General features: G+C 39.0%; 1 non-coding gene and 1 pseudogene across 2 annotated transcripts in view; both read left to right on the top strand.

Moving 5' to 3' along the window:
• The first annotated feature begins 841 nt into the window (after positions 1 to 841).
• LOC107604934 (U11/U12 small nuclear ribonucleoprotein 65 kDa protein-like) overlaps positions 842 to 16900 on the top strand; it is a 55908-nt pseudogene continuing 39849 nt past the window's right edge. The window contains exons 1-2 of the transcript XR_015885924.1: positions 842 to 993; positions 2096 to 2167. The product of XR_015885924.1 is annotated as a U11/U12 small nuclear ribonucleoprotein 65 kDa protein-like (transcript). The remainder of the gene's footprint in view (positions 994 to 2095; positions 2168 to 16900) is intronic.
• LOC148562681 (small nucleolar RNA R71) lies at positions 10131 to 10238 on the top strand. Its single transcript, XR_015887795.1, has one exon. It is a non-coding gene; the product is annotated as a small nucleolar RNA R71 (small nucleolar RNA).

The raw sequence follows: 16900 nt of genomic DNA, 5'->3' as shown, positions 1-16900 counted from the left end.
ATGACTGTGACGAGCTTCAAACTCGCGAGTGTTGGGCGTAGTGACAGACGCAAAAGGATCAATGGATCCTATTCCAACATGATCGAGAACCGACAGATGATTAGTCATGCAGTGATAGCACATTTGGACCATTTTTACTGAGAGGACGGATGGTAGCCATTGACAACGGTGATCCCCCAACATACAGCTTGCCATGAAAAGGAGTATGAATGATTGGATGAAAGCAATAGGAAAGCAGAGGTTCAGGAGGAACAAAGCATCTTCATACGCTTATCTGAAGTTCCCACCAATGAATTACATAAGTTTCTCTATCTCATTTTATTTATATTTTAATTATCAAAATCCCATAACCATTTGAATCTGCCTGACTGAGATTTACAAGATGACCATAGCTTGCTTCAAGCCGAAAATCTCTGTGGGATCGACCCTTACTCACGTAAGGTTTATTACTTGGACGACCCAGTGCACTTGCTGGTTAGTTGTGCGGAGTTGTGAAAAAGAATTGAGATTATGATCGTGCGTACCAAGTTGTTGGCGCAGTTGAGATCACAATTTCATGCACCATAAGGGTTGATTTCTTTTGTCTTTGATAGAAAAAATAAGGACTAATGAGTAGGTATTCAGTGGCTGGAAGTCGGAGATCTTTTGGCACATGAATAAATTCTACCAATCGATCAATTTTATTGGCAAGGGTTTTCTTTAGACTAGGGGGTAAACGATCTAAGCCAGCGCCGTGCCGCCGGCGTCGCTGCTCCGTTCTCTCTCGATCACTACTCCTGCACCGCCTCCATTCTCCATTTGAGGCTGGTAATCCCCTCTTAAACATTTCTTGGGTAGCCACATGCATCACTCTGCAGATTCAAAGCCTCCAGCTATGGATTCACCAGTGACCCTTTTGATTAAGCACCTTACCGAAGCTATACCTCATGACACCCTTTCCTGGCTCTTATCTCATTATGGTGCTTCCTCTGTTCGTCCTTGCTCTACTGGAAGGTAATTTAACTGCCAATGCTTTTATATATTTATTTAAAGCTTCTCCATTTTATAATTCACTAATATCTCTCTTTGGCAATAAGTTTCTAATGCAAGGCTTTGTGCCATCATTAGGTTACATTGATTTGCATTGGCGAGTTTTGACCCTTTGTTTTGCCACCAGTCTATTCTTTGTAAGACATGGAAGAACATAGTGATAGGTCATGGGGATATGGTGTTGCATGTTAGGTGTTTGATGAAATGCTTTACATTTCTTTCAATGTTATTTCATGGTTTTCGAGCATACATGTTGTAAATTAGGATGGTTTGGTTTTAGGTTATTTCCATGTTCATTGGAGATCTTAATTGAATGAGAAAACATAAATGTTATTTTATCCTTCATGAAATGGTAGGGTGAACAAGAAAGAAAGGAACGAATTAGTAGAGTTGGTGCTTGTCTAAGTTCCATGGTGTTCGATCGTCATGTCAGGCATTAGCCATTTAGTGGGACATTTGTTGTGTTTATATTTTTAAGGAAAGAATTAGTGAATTACTTTGGATGATACATTTGGTTATTCATGGCCTATGAAATAAGGTGATGAGTAGAAATGCTTTTTTGCATAATGAACAAAAACCAAGTAACTAAATTTAAAGGTTTTAAACTAGAAAATAAATAAACTGTAGACTACAACGTAAACTTAATATAATTTTTCATTTTTAATGAAGAAATAACTTTTGGGAGACTGACAAATCTCCTGATTTTCGAATTTAGATTTTGGCTGAGAGATCTTCCTAGAACAATTTGTTTTTTTATGCTACTATGTTGTATATTAGCCTGAGCTTTTTAGCAGCTTTTATTAATTCTATTGCGCATTGGCTTATAGTTCACTGTTACCTAATTACTTGAACCATGCCATTTTGTTGATGGTGGTGTTCCATGTCTTTGTGAAACTTTTTTACAGTAACATCATTAGATCTATAGCTAATCCACCTTGTAGAAAAAGGCTTTGTTGTTGTTTGTGGTGCCTCGCAAAAAAATCTCAGTTATTTAATCAATTGATAATATTTGTTCCAGTTTATTTTTGTTCATGAATGCTAATCATAATTGTTTTGTATAATTCAGGTTGAGGAATTGTGCTTTCGTAGATTTCAAAAATGAAATGTTGGCATCTCAAGCACAACGTCAACTACATGGGTATTTTAATTTCTTTGAACCATTTGTTACCTTTATTTTGGTTCAATTTTTTAAATGAATCAATTGCATATTAGAAGAGCCGGTCTTAGTGTATATTAATTTTGTTTTGCATTTTCTTAATTCTATATTTCTTATTTGTATTATTCAAAACAATATAAAAATAGAGGTTGATGTGAATCATAAACCAGCTATGAAATAAGCTTAGTGTGCCAAAGATGAGAGTGCTTTGATAGAACATAGTTGTTCCGAGGGTTACCTGAAACTGTAGGTCAATCTCAGACGAGATCTTCTGTACTGGTCGAAGATGACGTGTCTGGCTGGTGGGTGGCGGCCGGAGCTATCGTATCCGACTTGTTGAGCTTGCTACACTGCTGATCCTTCGTCACCGGAGGGTGGGGGGTACCTGCAAGGGACTCCGATGCTTAAGTTAGCAAGGGTATTAACAGGTTTTTAGTAGAATCAGAGTATGAGTTATACCTGGGTGCTCCAGTGTATTTATAATGGTCGTGGGCTGACCTTCTTAGATAAGATAAGTTAGTTATCTTATCTTCGGGTGAGGTCAGCTTATCTTTAAGGGAACCGCCTTTATCTCTATAGGCATGGACTGCCTTTGGATATGGGTCATGTTCCTCTATTTGAGCCCTTTACTGGGCTTTCCTGGCAGTTTGGCCGATCTCTTTGAGAAAAGGTCAGATAGTCGTACCTGAAGAGGTCGGTCGTCTTGTCGCTAAACATCCCGGGTCGGACAGCTCGACCCAGGGTATGAACAGTGCCCCTGCTCGAGCTCGGTCTTTCTTTTTAAGATCGAATCTTAGTCTTAGGACTTTGATCCTTCTCGGGTGAAGCCGAACTCGAGCATTTGTCGACTTCTTTCTTTGTAGAATCTTCCTTTTTGAATGTGGAACGTTTTCTTCTGAAAATGCGCACTTTTGTATTAGCGCTCCGTTCTTGGGAACGTGCGAGGGTTTAATACCTTTATTAATTGCTTTTTAATGATCTGTTTCTCTTGGATCTTTTATTTTGAAATTTACACAAAAACGGTTTCTCTTCGTTTTTCTTTGTAACTTCCCCCTTTACTCTCTCGTTTTCTGTTCTCGCCTGAATTTTGCATTTTTGCGTTGCGGCGTCATTTGGCAATTTTTGGGTGTTTCTTTGGAAGGCGATTCCCTCTCTCCATCTTCAATCTCCTTTTGAAGCTTCTTCCTTTGTTCAGGTTGGTTTTTCTTTTCATTATTCTTGCCATTTTTCCGGTGAAGCTTTGATTCTGACTGTATGTTTGGAAAGCTTGAACCTTTTGTGGTCTTTGTGTTTGCTTGCTACTGTGATGTATTTTTTCTGGCTTTTGTCTTTGCATGTTTTGCTGCTGTTTCTAGTTAGTTCTTGAGTTTTGCGAACTGCACTTGTTGTCTTCTGTAAAGATTGCTCCTTGACTTTTTGTCTTGTCGATGGCTCGAAACTTTTTGTAGAAGATAACGAATTTTTCTTGAGGACTTTTGGTGCAAAAAATTGTGATCATCAACAATAGCGCCAATGACTTGGTGCTCTCAAACGTCAATCACACTTTGTCACAACTTCGCACAACTAACCAGCAAGTGCACTGGGTCGTCCAAGTAATAAACCTTACGTGAGTAAGGGTCGATCCCAGGGAGATTGTCGGCTTGAAGCAAGCTATGGTCACCTTTTAAATCTCGGTCAGGCGGATTCAAATTGTTATAGAGAATTGATAATTAAAACATAATTAAAATATAAACTAGGATAGAGGTACTTATGTAATTCATTGGTGAGAATTTCAGATAAGCGTATAGAGATGCTTTCGTTCCTCCTGAACCTCTGCTTTCCTGCTGTCTTCATCCAATCATTCCTACTCCTTTCCATGGCAAGCTGTATGTTGGGCATCACCGTTGTCAATGGCTGCATCCCGTCCTCTCTGTGAAAATGGTCCAATGTGCTGTCACTGCATGGCTAATCATCTGTCGGTTCTCGATCATACTGGAATAGGATTTACTATCCTTTTGCGTCTGTCACTACGCCCAGCACTCGTGAGTTTGAAGCTCGTCACAGCCATCCCTTCCTGGATCCTACTCGGAATACCACAGACAAGGTTTAGACTTTTTGGATCTCAAGAATGGCCGTCCAAGGGTTCTAACTTATACCACGAAGACTCTAATATTTCGGACTCGGTCCCCTATATTAGATATCTAAGAGATACTCATTCTATCTCATCTTCATGTAGAACGGAAGTGGTTGTCAGGCACGTGTTCATAAGTGAGAATGGTGATGAGCGTCACATAATCATCACATTCATCATGTTCTTGGGTGCGAATGAATATCTTAGAATTGGAATAAGCTTGAATTGAATAGAAAAACAATAGTACTTTGCATTAATACTCGAGGAACAGCAGAGCTCCACACCTTAATCTATGGTGTGTAGAAACTCTACCGTTGAAAATACATAAGAACAAGGTCTAGGCATGGCCGAGAGGCCAGCCTCCATGATTTCAGAACTAAACGTCCCAAGATCCCTGAATACAATAGTAAAAAGTCCTATTTATGCTAAACTAGTTACTAGGGTTACAGAGATAAGTAAATGATGTAGAAATCCACTTCCGGGGCCCACTTGGTGTGTGCTTGGGCTGAGCATTTAAGCTTTCACGTGGAGAGATCTTTCTTGGAGTTGAACGCCAGTTTGTAACCTGTTTCTGGCGTTTAACTCCACTTTGCAACCTATTTCTGGCGTTTAACTCCAGAATAGGGCAGGAAGCTGGCATTGAACGCCAGTTTGCGTCATCTAAACTCGGGAAACGAATGGACTATTATATATAGCTGGAAAGCCCTGGATGTCTACTTTCCAACGCAATTGAGAACACACCATTTGGAGTTCTGTAGCTCCAGAAAATCCACTTTGAGTGCAGGGAGGTCAGAATCCAACAGCATCTGCAGTCCTTCTTCAACCTCTGAATCTAATTTTTGCTCAAGTCCCTCAATTTCAGCCAGAAAATACCTGAAATCACATAAAAACACATAAACTCATAGTAAAGTCCAGAAATGTGATTTTTATTTAAAAACTAATAAAATTATACTAAAAACTAACTAAATCATACTAAAAACTATGTAAAAACAATGCCAAAAAGCATATAAATTATCCGCTCATCACAACACCAAACTTAAATTGTTGCTTGTCCCCAAGCAACTGAAAATAAAATAGGATAAAAAGAAGAGAACATACTATAAATCCCAAAATATCAATGAAACTTAGCTCCAATCAGATGAGCGGGACTAGTAGCTTTTTGCCTCTTGAATAGTTTTGGCATCTCACTTTAACCCTTGAAGTTCAGAATGATTGGCATCTATAGGAACTTAGAATTCAGATAGTGTTATTGATTCTCCTAGTTCAGTATGTTGATTCTTGAACACAGCTACTTTATGAGTCTTGGCCGTGGCCCTAAGCACTTTGTTTTCCAGTATTACCACCGGATACATAAATGTCACAGACACATAACTGGGTGAACTTTTTCAGATTGGGACTCAGCTTTGCTAAAGTCCCCAATTAGAGGTGTCCAGGATTCTTAAGCACACTCTATTTTTTTTGCTTTGGCCCTTGACTTTAACCGCTCAGTCTCAAGTTTTCACTTGACACCTTCACGCCACAAGCACATGGTTAGGGACAGCTTGGTTTAGCCGCTTAGGCCAGGATTTTATTCTTTTAGGCCCTCCTATCCACTGATGCTCAAAGCCTTGGATACTTTTTATTTACCATTGCCTTTTGGTTTTAAGGGCTATTGCCTTTTTGCTCTTGCCTTTTGGTTTAAAGAGCTTTTGGCTTTTTCTGCTTGATTTTTCTTTTTCTTTCTTTTTTTTTCGCCATTTTTCTTTTCTCTTTTTTTTCGCAAGCTTTTGTATTCACTGCTTTTTCCTGCTTCAAGAATCAATTTTATGATTTTTCAGATTATCAAATAACATTTCTCCTTTTTCATTATTCTTCAAGAGCCAACATATTTAACATTCATAAACCACAATATCAAAAGACATATGCACTGTTCAAGCGTTCATTTAGAAAGCAAAAAGTATTGTCACCAGATTAAAATAATTAAACTAGTTTCAAGGATGAATTCGAAACCATGTACTTCTTGTTCTTTTGTAATTAAAACATTTTTCATTTAAGAGAGGTGATGGATTTATAGGACATTCATAACTTTAAGGCATAGACACTTAAATACTAATCATCATGTAATAAGACACAAATATAAACATAAAGCATAGTAAACGAAAAACAGGAAAATAAGAACAAGGAGATTAAGGAATAGGTCCACCTTAGTGAGGGTGACGTCTTCCTCTTCTTGAAGAACCAATGGTGCTCTTGAGCTCCTCTATATCTCTTCCTTGCCTTTGTTGCTCCTCCCTCATAGCTCTTTGATCTTTTCTAATCTCATGGAGGATGATGGAGTGCTCTTGGTGCTCCATCCTCAGTTGTCCCATGTTGGAGCTTAATTCTCCTAGGAAAGTGTTGATTTGCTCCCAGTAGTTTTGTGGAAGGAAGTGCATCCCCTGAGGCATCTCAGGGATTTCATGGTGATGAATTTCCTCATGCTCTTGTTGAGGTCCATGATCTCTTGTTTGCTCCATCCTCTTCTTAGTGATGGGCTTGTCCTCTTCAATGAGGATGTCTCCTTCTATGTCAATTCCAGCCGAATTGTAGAGGTGGCAAATGAGGTGAAGAAAGGCTAACCTTGCCAAAGTGGAGGACTTGTCAACCACCTTGGAGAGTTCTTGAGGTATAATCTCATGAACTTCCACTTCCTCCCCAATCATGATACTATGGATCATGATGGCCCGGTCTATAGTAACTTCAGACCGGTTGCTAGTAGGAATGCTTGAGCGTTGAATGAACTCCAACCATCCTCTAGCTATAGGCTTAAGGTCCAGTCTTCTCAATTGAACCGGCTTGCCTCTTGAGTCAACCTTCTATTGAGCTCCTTCTACACATATGTCCATGAGGACTTGGTCCAACCTTTGATCAAAGTTGACCCTTCTAGTGTAGGGGCGTGCGTTTTCTTCCATCATTGCCAAGTTGAACGCCAGCCTTACATTTTCCGGACTGAAATCTAAGTATTTTCCCCGAACCATGATAAGCCAATGCTTTGGATTCGGGTTCACACTTTGATCATGGTTCCTAATGATCCATGCGTTTGCATAGAACTCTTGAACCATTAGGATCCCAACTTGTTGAATGGGGTTGGTGAGAACTTCCCAACCTCTTCTTTGGATCTCAAGTCGGATCTCCGGATACTCATTCTTTTTTAGCTTGAAAGGAACCTCAGGGATCACTTTCTTCTTGGCCACAACTTCATAGAAGTGGTCTTGATGGACCTTTGAGATGAATCTCTCCATCTCCCATGACTCAGAGGTGGAAGCAATTGCCTTCCCTTCCCTCTTTCTTAAGGTTTCTCTGGTCTTAGGTGCCATTAATGGTTATGGAAAAACAAAAAGCAATGCTTTTTACCACACTAAACTTAAAATGTTTGCTCGTCCCCAAGCAAAAGAAGAGGGAAAGAAGGAGAAGAAGAAGAAGAATGGAGGAGAGGGAGAGAGGTGTGTATTCGGCCAAGGGTAAGAAGAAAAGGTTGTGTTGTGTAAAAATAAAGAAGGAATGAGGGGTTTATATAGGAGTGGGGAAGGTTTAGGGTTCGGCCATGAGGGTTGGGTTTGGGAGGGAAAAGAGTTTGAATTTTGGAGGTAGGTGGGGTTTATGGGGAAGAGTGGATGGATGTGAGTGGTGTAGATATGATGGGGAAGAGTGAGTGAGGTGATTGGTGAAGGGTATTTGGTGAAGGGTATTTGGGGAAGAGAGTTATGAAAAGGTGTGAAGAGGAGAGAAGAAGTGGTGGGGATCCTGTGGGGTCCACAGATCCTGTGGGGATCCTGTGGAGTCCACAGATCCAGTGGGACCAAAGACTTAACATCCCTGCTCCAATTAGGCGTGTAAAATGCCCTTGCTGTGCAATCCTGGTGTTTAACGCCAGACTGCTGCTTGTTTCTGGCGTTAAACGCCCAAATGTAGCCTGTTTCTAGCGTTTAACGCCAGGTAGATGCTTGTTTCTGGCGTTAAATGCCAGACAAATGCTTGTTTCTGGCGTTTAAACGCCAGAATGCTTCTCCTCCAGGGTGTGCTATTTTTAATGCTGTTTTTCATTCTATTTTTGATTTTTCAGTAGTTTTTGTGACTCCACATGATCATCAACCTAAAAGAATAAAATAGATATAGTTAAATAACATTGGGTTGCCTCCCAATAAGCGCTTCTTTAATGTCAATAGCTTGACAGTGAGCTTTCATGGAGCCTCACAGATGTTCAGAGCATTGTTGGAACCTCCCAACACCAAACTTAGAGTTTGACTGTGGGGGCTTTGATTGACTCTGCAGTGAGAGAAGCTTTTCATGCTTCCTCTCTATGGTTACAGAAGGAGATCCTTGAGTTTTAAACATAAGGTTGTCCTCATTCAGTTGGAGGACCAACTCTCCTCTGTCCACATCAATCACAACTTTTGCTGTGGCTAGGAAGGGTCTTCCAAGGATGATGGATTCATCTTCATCCTTCCCAGTGTCTAGGATTATGAAATCAGCAGGGATGTAAAGGCCTTCAACCTTTACTAACCCATCCTCTACTTGTCTATAAGCCTGTTTTCTTGAGTTGTCTGCCATCTCTAATGAGATTCTGGCAGCTTGCACCTCAAAGATCCCAAGTTTCTCCATTACAGAGAGTGGCATTAAGTTTATTCCTGACCCCAGGTCACACAGAGCCTTCTCAAAGGTCATGGTGCCTATGTTACAGGGTATTAATAATTTACCAGGATCCTGTTTCTTTTGAGGTAATTTCTGCCTATCCAATGCATTCAGTTCATTGGTGAGCAAGGGAGGTTCATCTTCCCAAGTCTCATTACCAAATAATTTGGCATTCAGCTTCATGATTGCACCAAGGTACTTAGTAACTTACTCTTCAGTGACGTCTTCATTCTCTTCAGAAGAAGAATACTCATCAGAGCTCATGAAGGGTAGAAGGAGGTTCAATGGAATCTCTATGGTCTCTGGATGAGCCTCAGATTCCTTTGGTTCATCAAAGGGAAACTCTTTATTGGTCACTGAGCGTCCCAAGAGGTCTTCCTCACTAGGATTCACCTCCTCCTCCTCCCTTGTAGGTTCGGCCATGATGGTCAAATCAATGGCCTTGCACTCTCTCTTTGGATTTTCTTCTGTATTGCTTGGGAGAATACTAGGAGGAGTTTCAGTGACCCTTTTACTCAGCTGGCCAACTTGTGCCTCCAAATTTCTAATGGAGGACCTTATTTCATTCATGAAACTGAAAGTGGCCTTAGATAGATCAGAGACTATATTTGCTAAGCTAGATGGATTCTGCTCAAAATTCTCTATCTGTTGCTGAGTGGATGATGGAAAAGGCTTGCTATTGCTAAACCTGTTTCTTCCACCATTATTAAAACCTTATTGAGGATTTTGTTGATCCTTCCATGAGAAATTTGGATGATTTCTCAATGAGAGATTATAGGTATTTCCATAAGGTTCACCCATGTAATTCACCTCTACTATTGCAGGGTTCTCAGGATCATAAGCTTCTTCTACAGAAGATGCCTCTTGAGTACTGTTGGATGCAGCTTGCATTCCATTCAGACTCTGAGAAATCATATTGACTTGCTGAGTCAATATTTTATTTTGAGCCAATATGGCATTCAGAGTATCAATTTCAAGAACTCCCTTCCTCTGAGGCGTCCCATTACTCACAGGATTCCTTTCAGAAGTGTACATGAACTGGTTATTTGCAACTATGTCAATGAGTTCTTGAGCTTCTGCAGGCGTTTTCTTTAGGTGAATGGATCCACCTGCAGAATGGTCTAATGACATCTTTGATAACTCAGACAGACCATCATAGAATATATCCAGGATGGTCCATTCTTAAAGCATGTCAGAAGGACACTTTTTGGTCAGTTGCTTGTATCTCTCCCAAGCTTCATAGAGAGATTCACCTTCTTTCTGTTTGAAGGTTTGAACATCCACTCTAAGCTTACTAAGCTTTTGAGGAGGAAAGAACTTGGCTAAGAAAGCTGTGACCAGCTTATCCCAAGAGTTCAGGCTATCTTTAGGTTGAGAGTCCAACCATATTCTAGCTCTGTCTCTTACAGCAAACGGGAAAGGCATAAGCCTGTAGACCTCGGAGTCAACCCCATTGGGCTTAACAGTATCACAGATCTACAAGAACTCAGTTAAGAACTGAAAAGGATCTTCTGATGGAAGTCCATGAAATTTGCAATTCTGTTGTATCAGAGAAACTAGTTGAGGCTTTAGCTCAAAATTGTTTGCTCCAATGGCAGGGATTGAGATGCTTCTTCCATGTAAGTTGGAATTTGTTGTAGTAAATTTACCAAGCATCTTCCTTGCATTGTTATTATTTTCGGCCATGTCTCCTTCTTTTTCGAAAATTTCTGTCAGATTTTCTCCAGAGAGTTGTGCTTTAGCTTCCCTTAACTTCCTCTTCAGAATCCTTTCAGGTTCAGGATCAGCTTCAACAAGAATGTTCTTATCCTTGTTCCTGCTCATATGAAAAAGAAGAGAACACAAAAGAAAATATGGAATCCTCTATGTCACAGTATAGAGATTCCTTTATGTGAGTAGAAGAAGAGAAGAAGAGAAGAGGGAGAAGAGAAAAATTCGAAATTAAATTAAAATAAAAGGAAAAATATTTTTGTTTTTATTTTAATTATTAGTTAGAATTCAAAAATTAAAGAGAGAAATAAAATTAAATTAAAATTTAAAATAATTAGTTAATTAAAAGAAATTTTGAAAAACGGGTTAGTGATTTTCGAAAATTAGAGAGAGAAAATTAGTTAGGTGGTTTTGAAAAAGATATGATTGAAATAGAAAACTTTTAAAATCAAATAAAAAGTCAAGTAGTGAATTGAAAAAGATTTGAAAATCAAATTTTGAAAAGATAGGAAGTTAGAAAAGATTTTGAAATTGATTTTGAAAAAGATGTGATTGAAACTTATTTTGAAAAAGATTTGACAAAAAAAATTTAAAAAGATTTGATTTTGAAAATTAAAGTTGATTACTTGACTAACAAGAAACAAAAATATATGATTTTGAAATTTAAAGATTGAACCTTTCTTAATAGGCAAGTAACAACTTAAAATTTTTGAATCAATCACATTAATTGTTAGCATTAATTTCGAAAATATGAAATGGAAATAAGAAAAAGATTTTGAAAATAAATTTGAAATTTTCGAAATTATGAAAGGAAAAATGAAAAATATTTTATTTTTTTGAAAAAGATTTGAAAAAGATAGAATTTTTTTAAATTGAAAATTTGATTTGACTCATAAGAAACAACTAGATTTTAAAAATTTTTTAAAAAGTCAACTCAAATTTTCTAAAATTTGTGAGTAGAAAAGGGAAAGATATTATTTTTTTATTTTTAAATTTTTAATGATGAGAGAGAAAAACACTAAATTGAAACAAAACATAAAAATTATGAATCAAAACAACTAATGCATACAAGAACACTTTGAATGTCAAGATGAACACCAAGAACACTTTGAAGATCAAGATGAACATCAAGACTTATTTTTGAAAATTTTTAAGAAAAGAAAAACATGCAAGACACCAAACTTAGAAATTTTCAAACTTTAGACACTAACAAATTGAAAATGCACATGAAAAACAAGAAAAGACACAAAACAAGAAAATATGAAGATCAAACAAGAAGACTTCTCAAGAACAACTTGAAGATCATGAAGAACAAGAAAGAAACTCAATGCATGTGTTCTTCGAAAATTTAAGAAAAGTTAAAAGCATGCAATTGACACCAAACTTACAATTAGACACTAGACTCAAACAAGAAACATCAAATTATTTTTTATTTTATGATTTTGTTAATTTTTTTGGTTTTTTCGAAAATTATTTTGGGAAACACGAAAAAGAAGAAATATTTTTTTTTGTATTTTTTGAAAATAAGAAATAAAAGAGCTTAAAAATAAAATAAAATTACCTAATCTGAGCAACAAGATGAACCGTCAGTTGTCCAAACTCGAACAATCCCCGGCAACGGCGCCAAAAACTTGGTGCACGAAATTGTGATCATCAACAATGGCGCCAATGACTTGGTGCTCTCAAACATGAATCACACTTTGTCACAACTTCGCACAACTAACCAGCAAGTGCACTGGGTCGTCCAAGTAATAAACCTTACGTGAGTAAGGGTCGATCCCACGGAGATTGTCGGCTTGAAGCAAGCTATGGTCACCTTGTAAATCTCAGTCAGGCGGATTCAAATGGTTATAGAGAATTGATAATTAAAACATAATTAAAATATAAACTAGGATAGAGGTACTTATGTAATCCATTGGTGAAAATTTCAGATAAGCGTATAGAGATGCTTTCGTTCCTCCTGAACCTCTGCTTTCCTGCTGTCTTCATCCAATCATTCCTACTCCTTTCCATGGCAAGCTGTATGTTGGGCATCACCGTTGTCAATGGCTACATCCCGTTCTCTCTGTGAAAATGGTCCAATGCGCTGTCACTGCATGGCTAATCATCTGTCGGTTCTCGATCATACTGGAATAGGATTTACTATCCTTTTGCGTCTATCACTACGCCGAACACTCGCGAGTTTGAAGCTCGTCATAGCCATCCCTTCCCAGATCCTACTCGGAATACTACAGACAAGGTTTAGACTTTTCGAATCTCAAGAATGGCCGTCCATGGGTTCTAACTTATACCACGAAGACTCTAATATCTCGGACTCGGTCCCTTGTATTAGATATCTAAGAGATACTCATTCTATCTCATCTTCATGTAGAACGGAAGTGGTTGTCAGGCACGTGTTCATAAGTGAGAATGGTGATGAGCGTCACATAATCATCACATTCATCATGTTCTTGGGTGCGAATGAATATCTTAGAATAGGAATAAGCTTGAATTGAATAGAAAAACAATAGTACTTTGCATTAATACTCGAGGAACAACAGAGCTCCACACCTTAATCTATGGTGTGTAGAAACTCTACCGTTGAAAATACATATGAACAAGGTCTAGGCATGGCCGAGAGGCCAGCCTCCATGATTTCAGAACTAAATGTCCCAAGATCCCTGAATACAATAGTAAAAAGTCCTATTTATGCTAAACTAGTTACTAGGGTTACAGAGATAAGTAAATGATGCAGAAATCCACTTCCGGGGCCCACTTGGTGTGTGCTTGGGCTGAGCATTGAAGCTTTCACGTGGAGAGATCTTTCTTGGAGTTGAACGCCAGTTTGTAACCTGTTTCTGGCGTTTAACTCCACTTTGCAACCTGTTTCTGGCGTTTAACTCCAGAATAGGGCAGGAAGCTGGCGTTGAATGCCAGTTTGCGTCGTCTAAACTCGAGAAACGAAGGGACTATTATATATAGCTGGAAAGCCCTGGATGTCTACTTTCTAACGCAATTGAGAACGCACCATTTGGAGTTCTGTAGCTCCAGAAAATCCACTTTGAGTGCAGGGAGGTCAGAATCCAACAGCATCTGCAGTCCTTCTTCAACCTCTGAATCTGATTTTTGCTCAAGTCCCTCAATTTCAGCCAGAAAATACCTGAAATCACATAAAAATACACAAACTCATAGTAAAGTCCAGAAATGTGATTTTTATTTAAAAACTAATAAAATTATACTAAAAACTAACTAAATCATACTAAAAACTATGTAAAAACAATGCCAAAAAGCATATAAATTATCCGCTCATCACAACACCAAACTTAAATTGTTGCTTGTCCCCAAGCAACTGAAAATAAAATAGGATAAAAAGAAGAGAACATACTATAAATCCCAAAATATCAATGAAACTTAGCTCCAATCAGATGAGCGGGACTAGTAGCTTTTTGCCTCTTGAATAGTTTTGGCATCTCACTTTAACCCTTGAAGTTCAGAATGATTGGCATCTATAGGAACTTAGAATTCAGATAGTGTTATTGATTCTCCTAGTTCAGTATGTTGATTCTTGAACACAGCTACTTTATGAGTCTTGGCCGTGGCCCTAAGCACTTTGTTTTCCAGTATTACCACCGGATACATAAATGCCACAGACACATAACTGGGTGAACCTTTTCAGATTGTGACTCAGCTTTGCTAAAGTCCCCAATTAGAGGTGTCCAGGGTTCTTAAGCACACTCTTTTTTTTTTGCTTTGGACCTTGACTTTAACCGCTCAGTCTCAAGTTTTCACTTGACACCTTCACGCCACAAGCACATGGTTAGGGACAGCTTGGTTTAGCCGCTTAGGCCAGGATTTTATTCTTTTAGGCCCTCCTATCCACTGATGCTCAAAGCCTTGGATCCTTTTTATTTACCATTGCCTTTTGGTTTTAAGGGCTATTGCCTTTTTGCTCTTTCCTTTTGGTTTAAAGAGCTTTTGGCTTTTTCTGCTTGATTTTTCTTTTTCTTTCTTTTTTTTTTCGCCATTTTTCTTTTCTCTTTTTTTTCGCAAGCTTTTGTATTCACTGCTTTTTCTTGCTTCAAGAATCAATTTTATGATTTTTCAGATTATAAAATAACATTTCTCCTTTTTCATTATTCTTCAAGAGCCAACATATTTAACATTCATAAACCACAATATCAAAAGACATATGCACTGTTCAAGCGTTCATTCAGAAAATAAAAAGTATTGTCACCAGATCAAAATAATTAAACTAGTTTCAAGGATGAATTCGAAACCATGTACTTCTTGTTCTTTTGTAATTAAAACATTTTTCATTTAAGAGAGGTGATGGATTTATAGGACATTCATAACTTTAAGGCATAGACACTTAAATACTAATGATCATGTAATAAGACACAAATATAAACATAAAGCATAGTAAACGAAAAACAGGAAAATAAGAACAAGGAGATTAAGGAATGGGTCCACCTTAGTGAGGGTGACGTCTTCCTCTTCTTGAAGAACCAATGGTGCTCTTGAGCTCCTCTATGTCTCTTCCTTGCCTTTGTTGCTCCTCCCTCATAGCTCTTTGATCTTTTCTAATCTCATGGAGGATGATGGAGTGCTCTTGGTGCTCCATCCTCAGTTGTCCCATGTTGGAGCTTAATTCTCCTAGGAAAGTGTTGATTTGCTCCCAGTAGTTTTGTGGAAGGAAGTGCATCCCCTGAGGCATCTCAAGGATTTCATGGTGATGAATTTCCTCATGCTCTTGTTGAGGTCCATGATCTCTTGTTTGCTCCATCCTCTTCTTAGTGATGGGCTTGTCCTCTTCAATGAGGATGTCTCCTTCTATGTCAATTCCAGCCGAATTGTAGAGGTGGCAAATGAGGTGAAGAAAGGCTAACCTTGCCAAAGTGGAGGACTTGTCAACCACCTTGGAGAGTTCTTGAGGTATAATCTCATGAACTTCCACTTCCTCCCCAATCATGATACTATGGATCATGATGGCCCGGTCTATAGTAACTTCAGACCGGTTGCTAGTAGGAATGCTTGAGCATTGAATGAACTCCAACCATCCTCTAGCTACAGGCTTAAGGTCCAGTCTTCTCAATTGAATCGGCTTGCCTCTTGAGTCAACCTTCTATTGAGCTCCTTCTACACATATGTCCATGAGGACTTGGTCCAACCTTTGATCAAAGTTGACCCTTCTAGTGTAGGGGCGTGCGTTTTCTTCCATCATTGCCAAGTTGAACGCCAGCCTTACATTTTCCGGACTGAAATCTAAGTATTTCCCCCGAACCATGATAAGCCAATGCTTTGGATTCGGGTTCACACTTTGATCATGGTTCCTAGTGATCCATGCATTTGCATAGAACTCTTGAACCATTAGGATCCCAACTTGTTGAATGGGGTTGGTGAGAACTTTCCAACCTCGTCTTTGGATCTCAAGTCGGATCTCCGGATACTCATTCTTTTTTAGCTTGAAAGGAACCTCAGGGATCACTTTATTCTTGGCCACAACTTCATAGAAGTGGTCTTGATGGACCTTTGAGATGAATCTCTCCATCTCCCATGACTCAGAGGTGGAAGCAATTGCCTTCCCTTTCCTCTTTCTTAAGGTTTCTCTGGTCTTAGGTGCCATTAATGGTTATGGAAAAACAAAAAGTAATGCTTTTTACCACACCAAACTTAAAATTTTTGCTCGTCCCCAAGCAAAAAAAGAGGGAAAGAAGGAGAAGAAGAAGAAGAATGGAGGAGAGGGAGAGAGGTGTGTATTCGGCCAAGGGTAAGAAGAAAGGGTTGTGTTGTGTGAAAATGAAGAAGGAATGAGGGGTTTATATAGGAGTGGGAAAGGTTTAGGGTTCGGCCATGAGGGTTGGGTTTGGGAGGGAAAAGAGTTTGAATTTTGGAGGTAGGTGGGGTTTATGGGGAAGAGTGGATGGATGTGAGTGGTGTAGATATGATGGGGGAAGAGTGAGTGAGGTGATTGGTAATGGGTATTTGGGGAAGAAAGTTATGAAAAGGTGTGAAGAGAAGAGAAGAAGTGGTGGGGATCCTGTGGGGTCCACAGATCCTGTGGGGATCCTGTGGAGTCCACAGATCCAGTGGGACCAAAGACTTAACATCCCTGCTCCAATTAGGCGTGTAAAATGCCCTTGCTGTGCAATCCTGGCGTTTAACGCCAGACTGCTGCTTGTTTCTGGCGTTAAACGCCCAAATGTATCCTGTTTCTAGCGTTTAACGCCAGGTAGATGCTTGTTTCTGGCGTTTAAACGCCAGAATGC

Source organism: Arachis ipaensis, chromosome B6 (assembly GCF_059453495.1).
Source record: "Arachis ipaensis isolate K30076 ecotype BB chromosome B6, ASM5945349v1, whole genome shotgun sequence".
Classification (NCBI taxonomy): Eukaryota; Viridiplantae; Streptophyta; class Magnoliopsida; order Fabales; family Fabaceae; genus Arachis; species Arachis ipaensis.
Note: the sequence above shows the minus strand (reverse complement) of the source record. Positions and strands in the feature narration are given on the sequence as shown.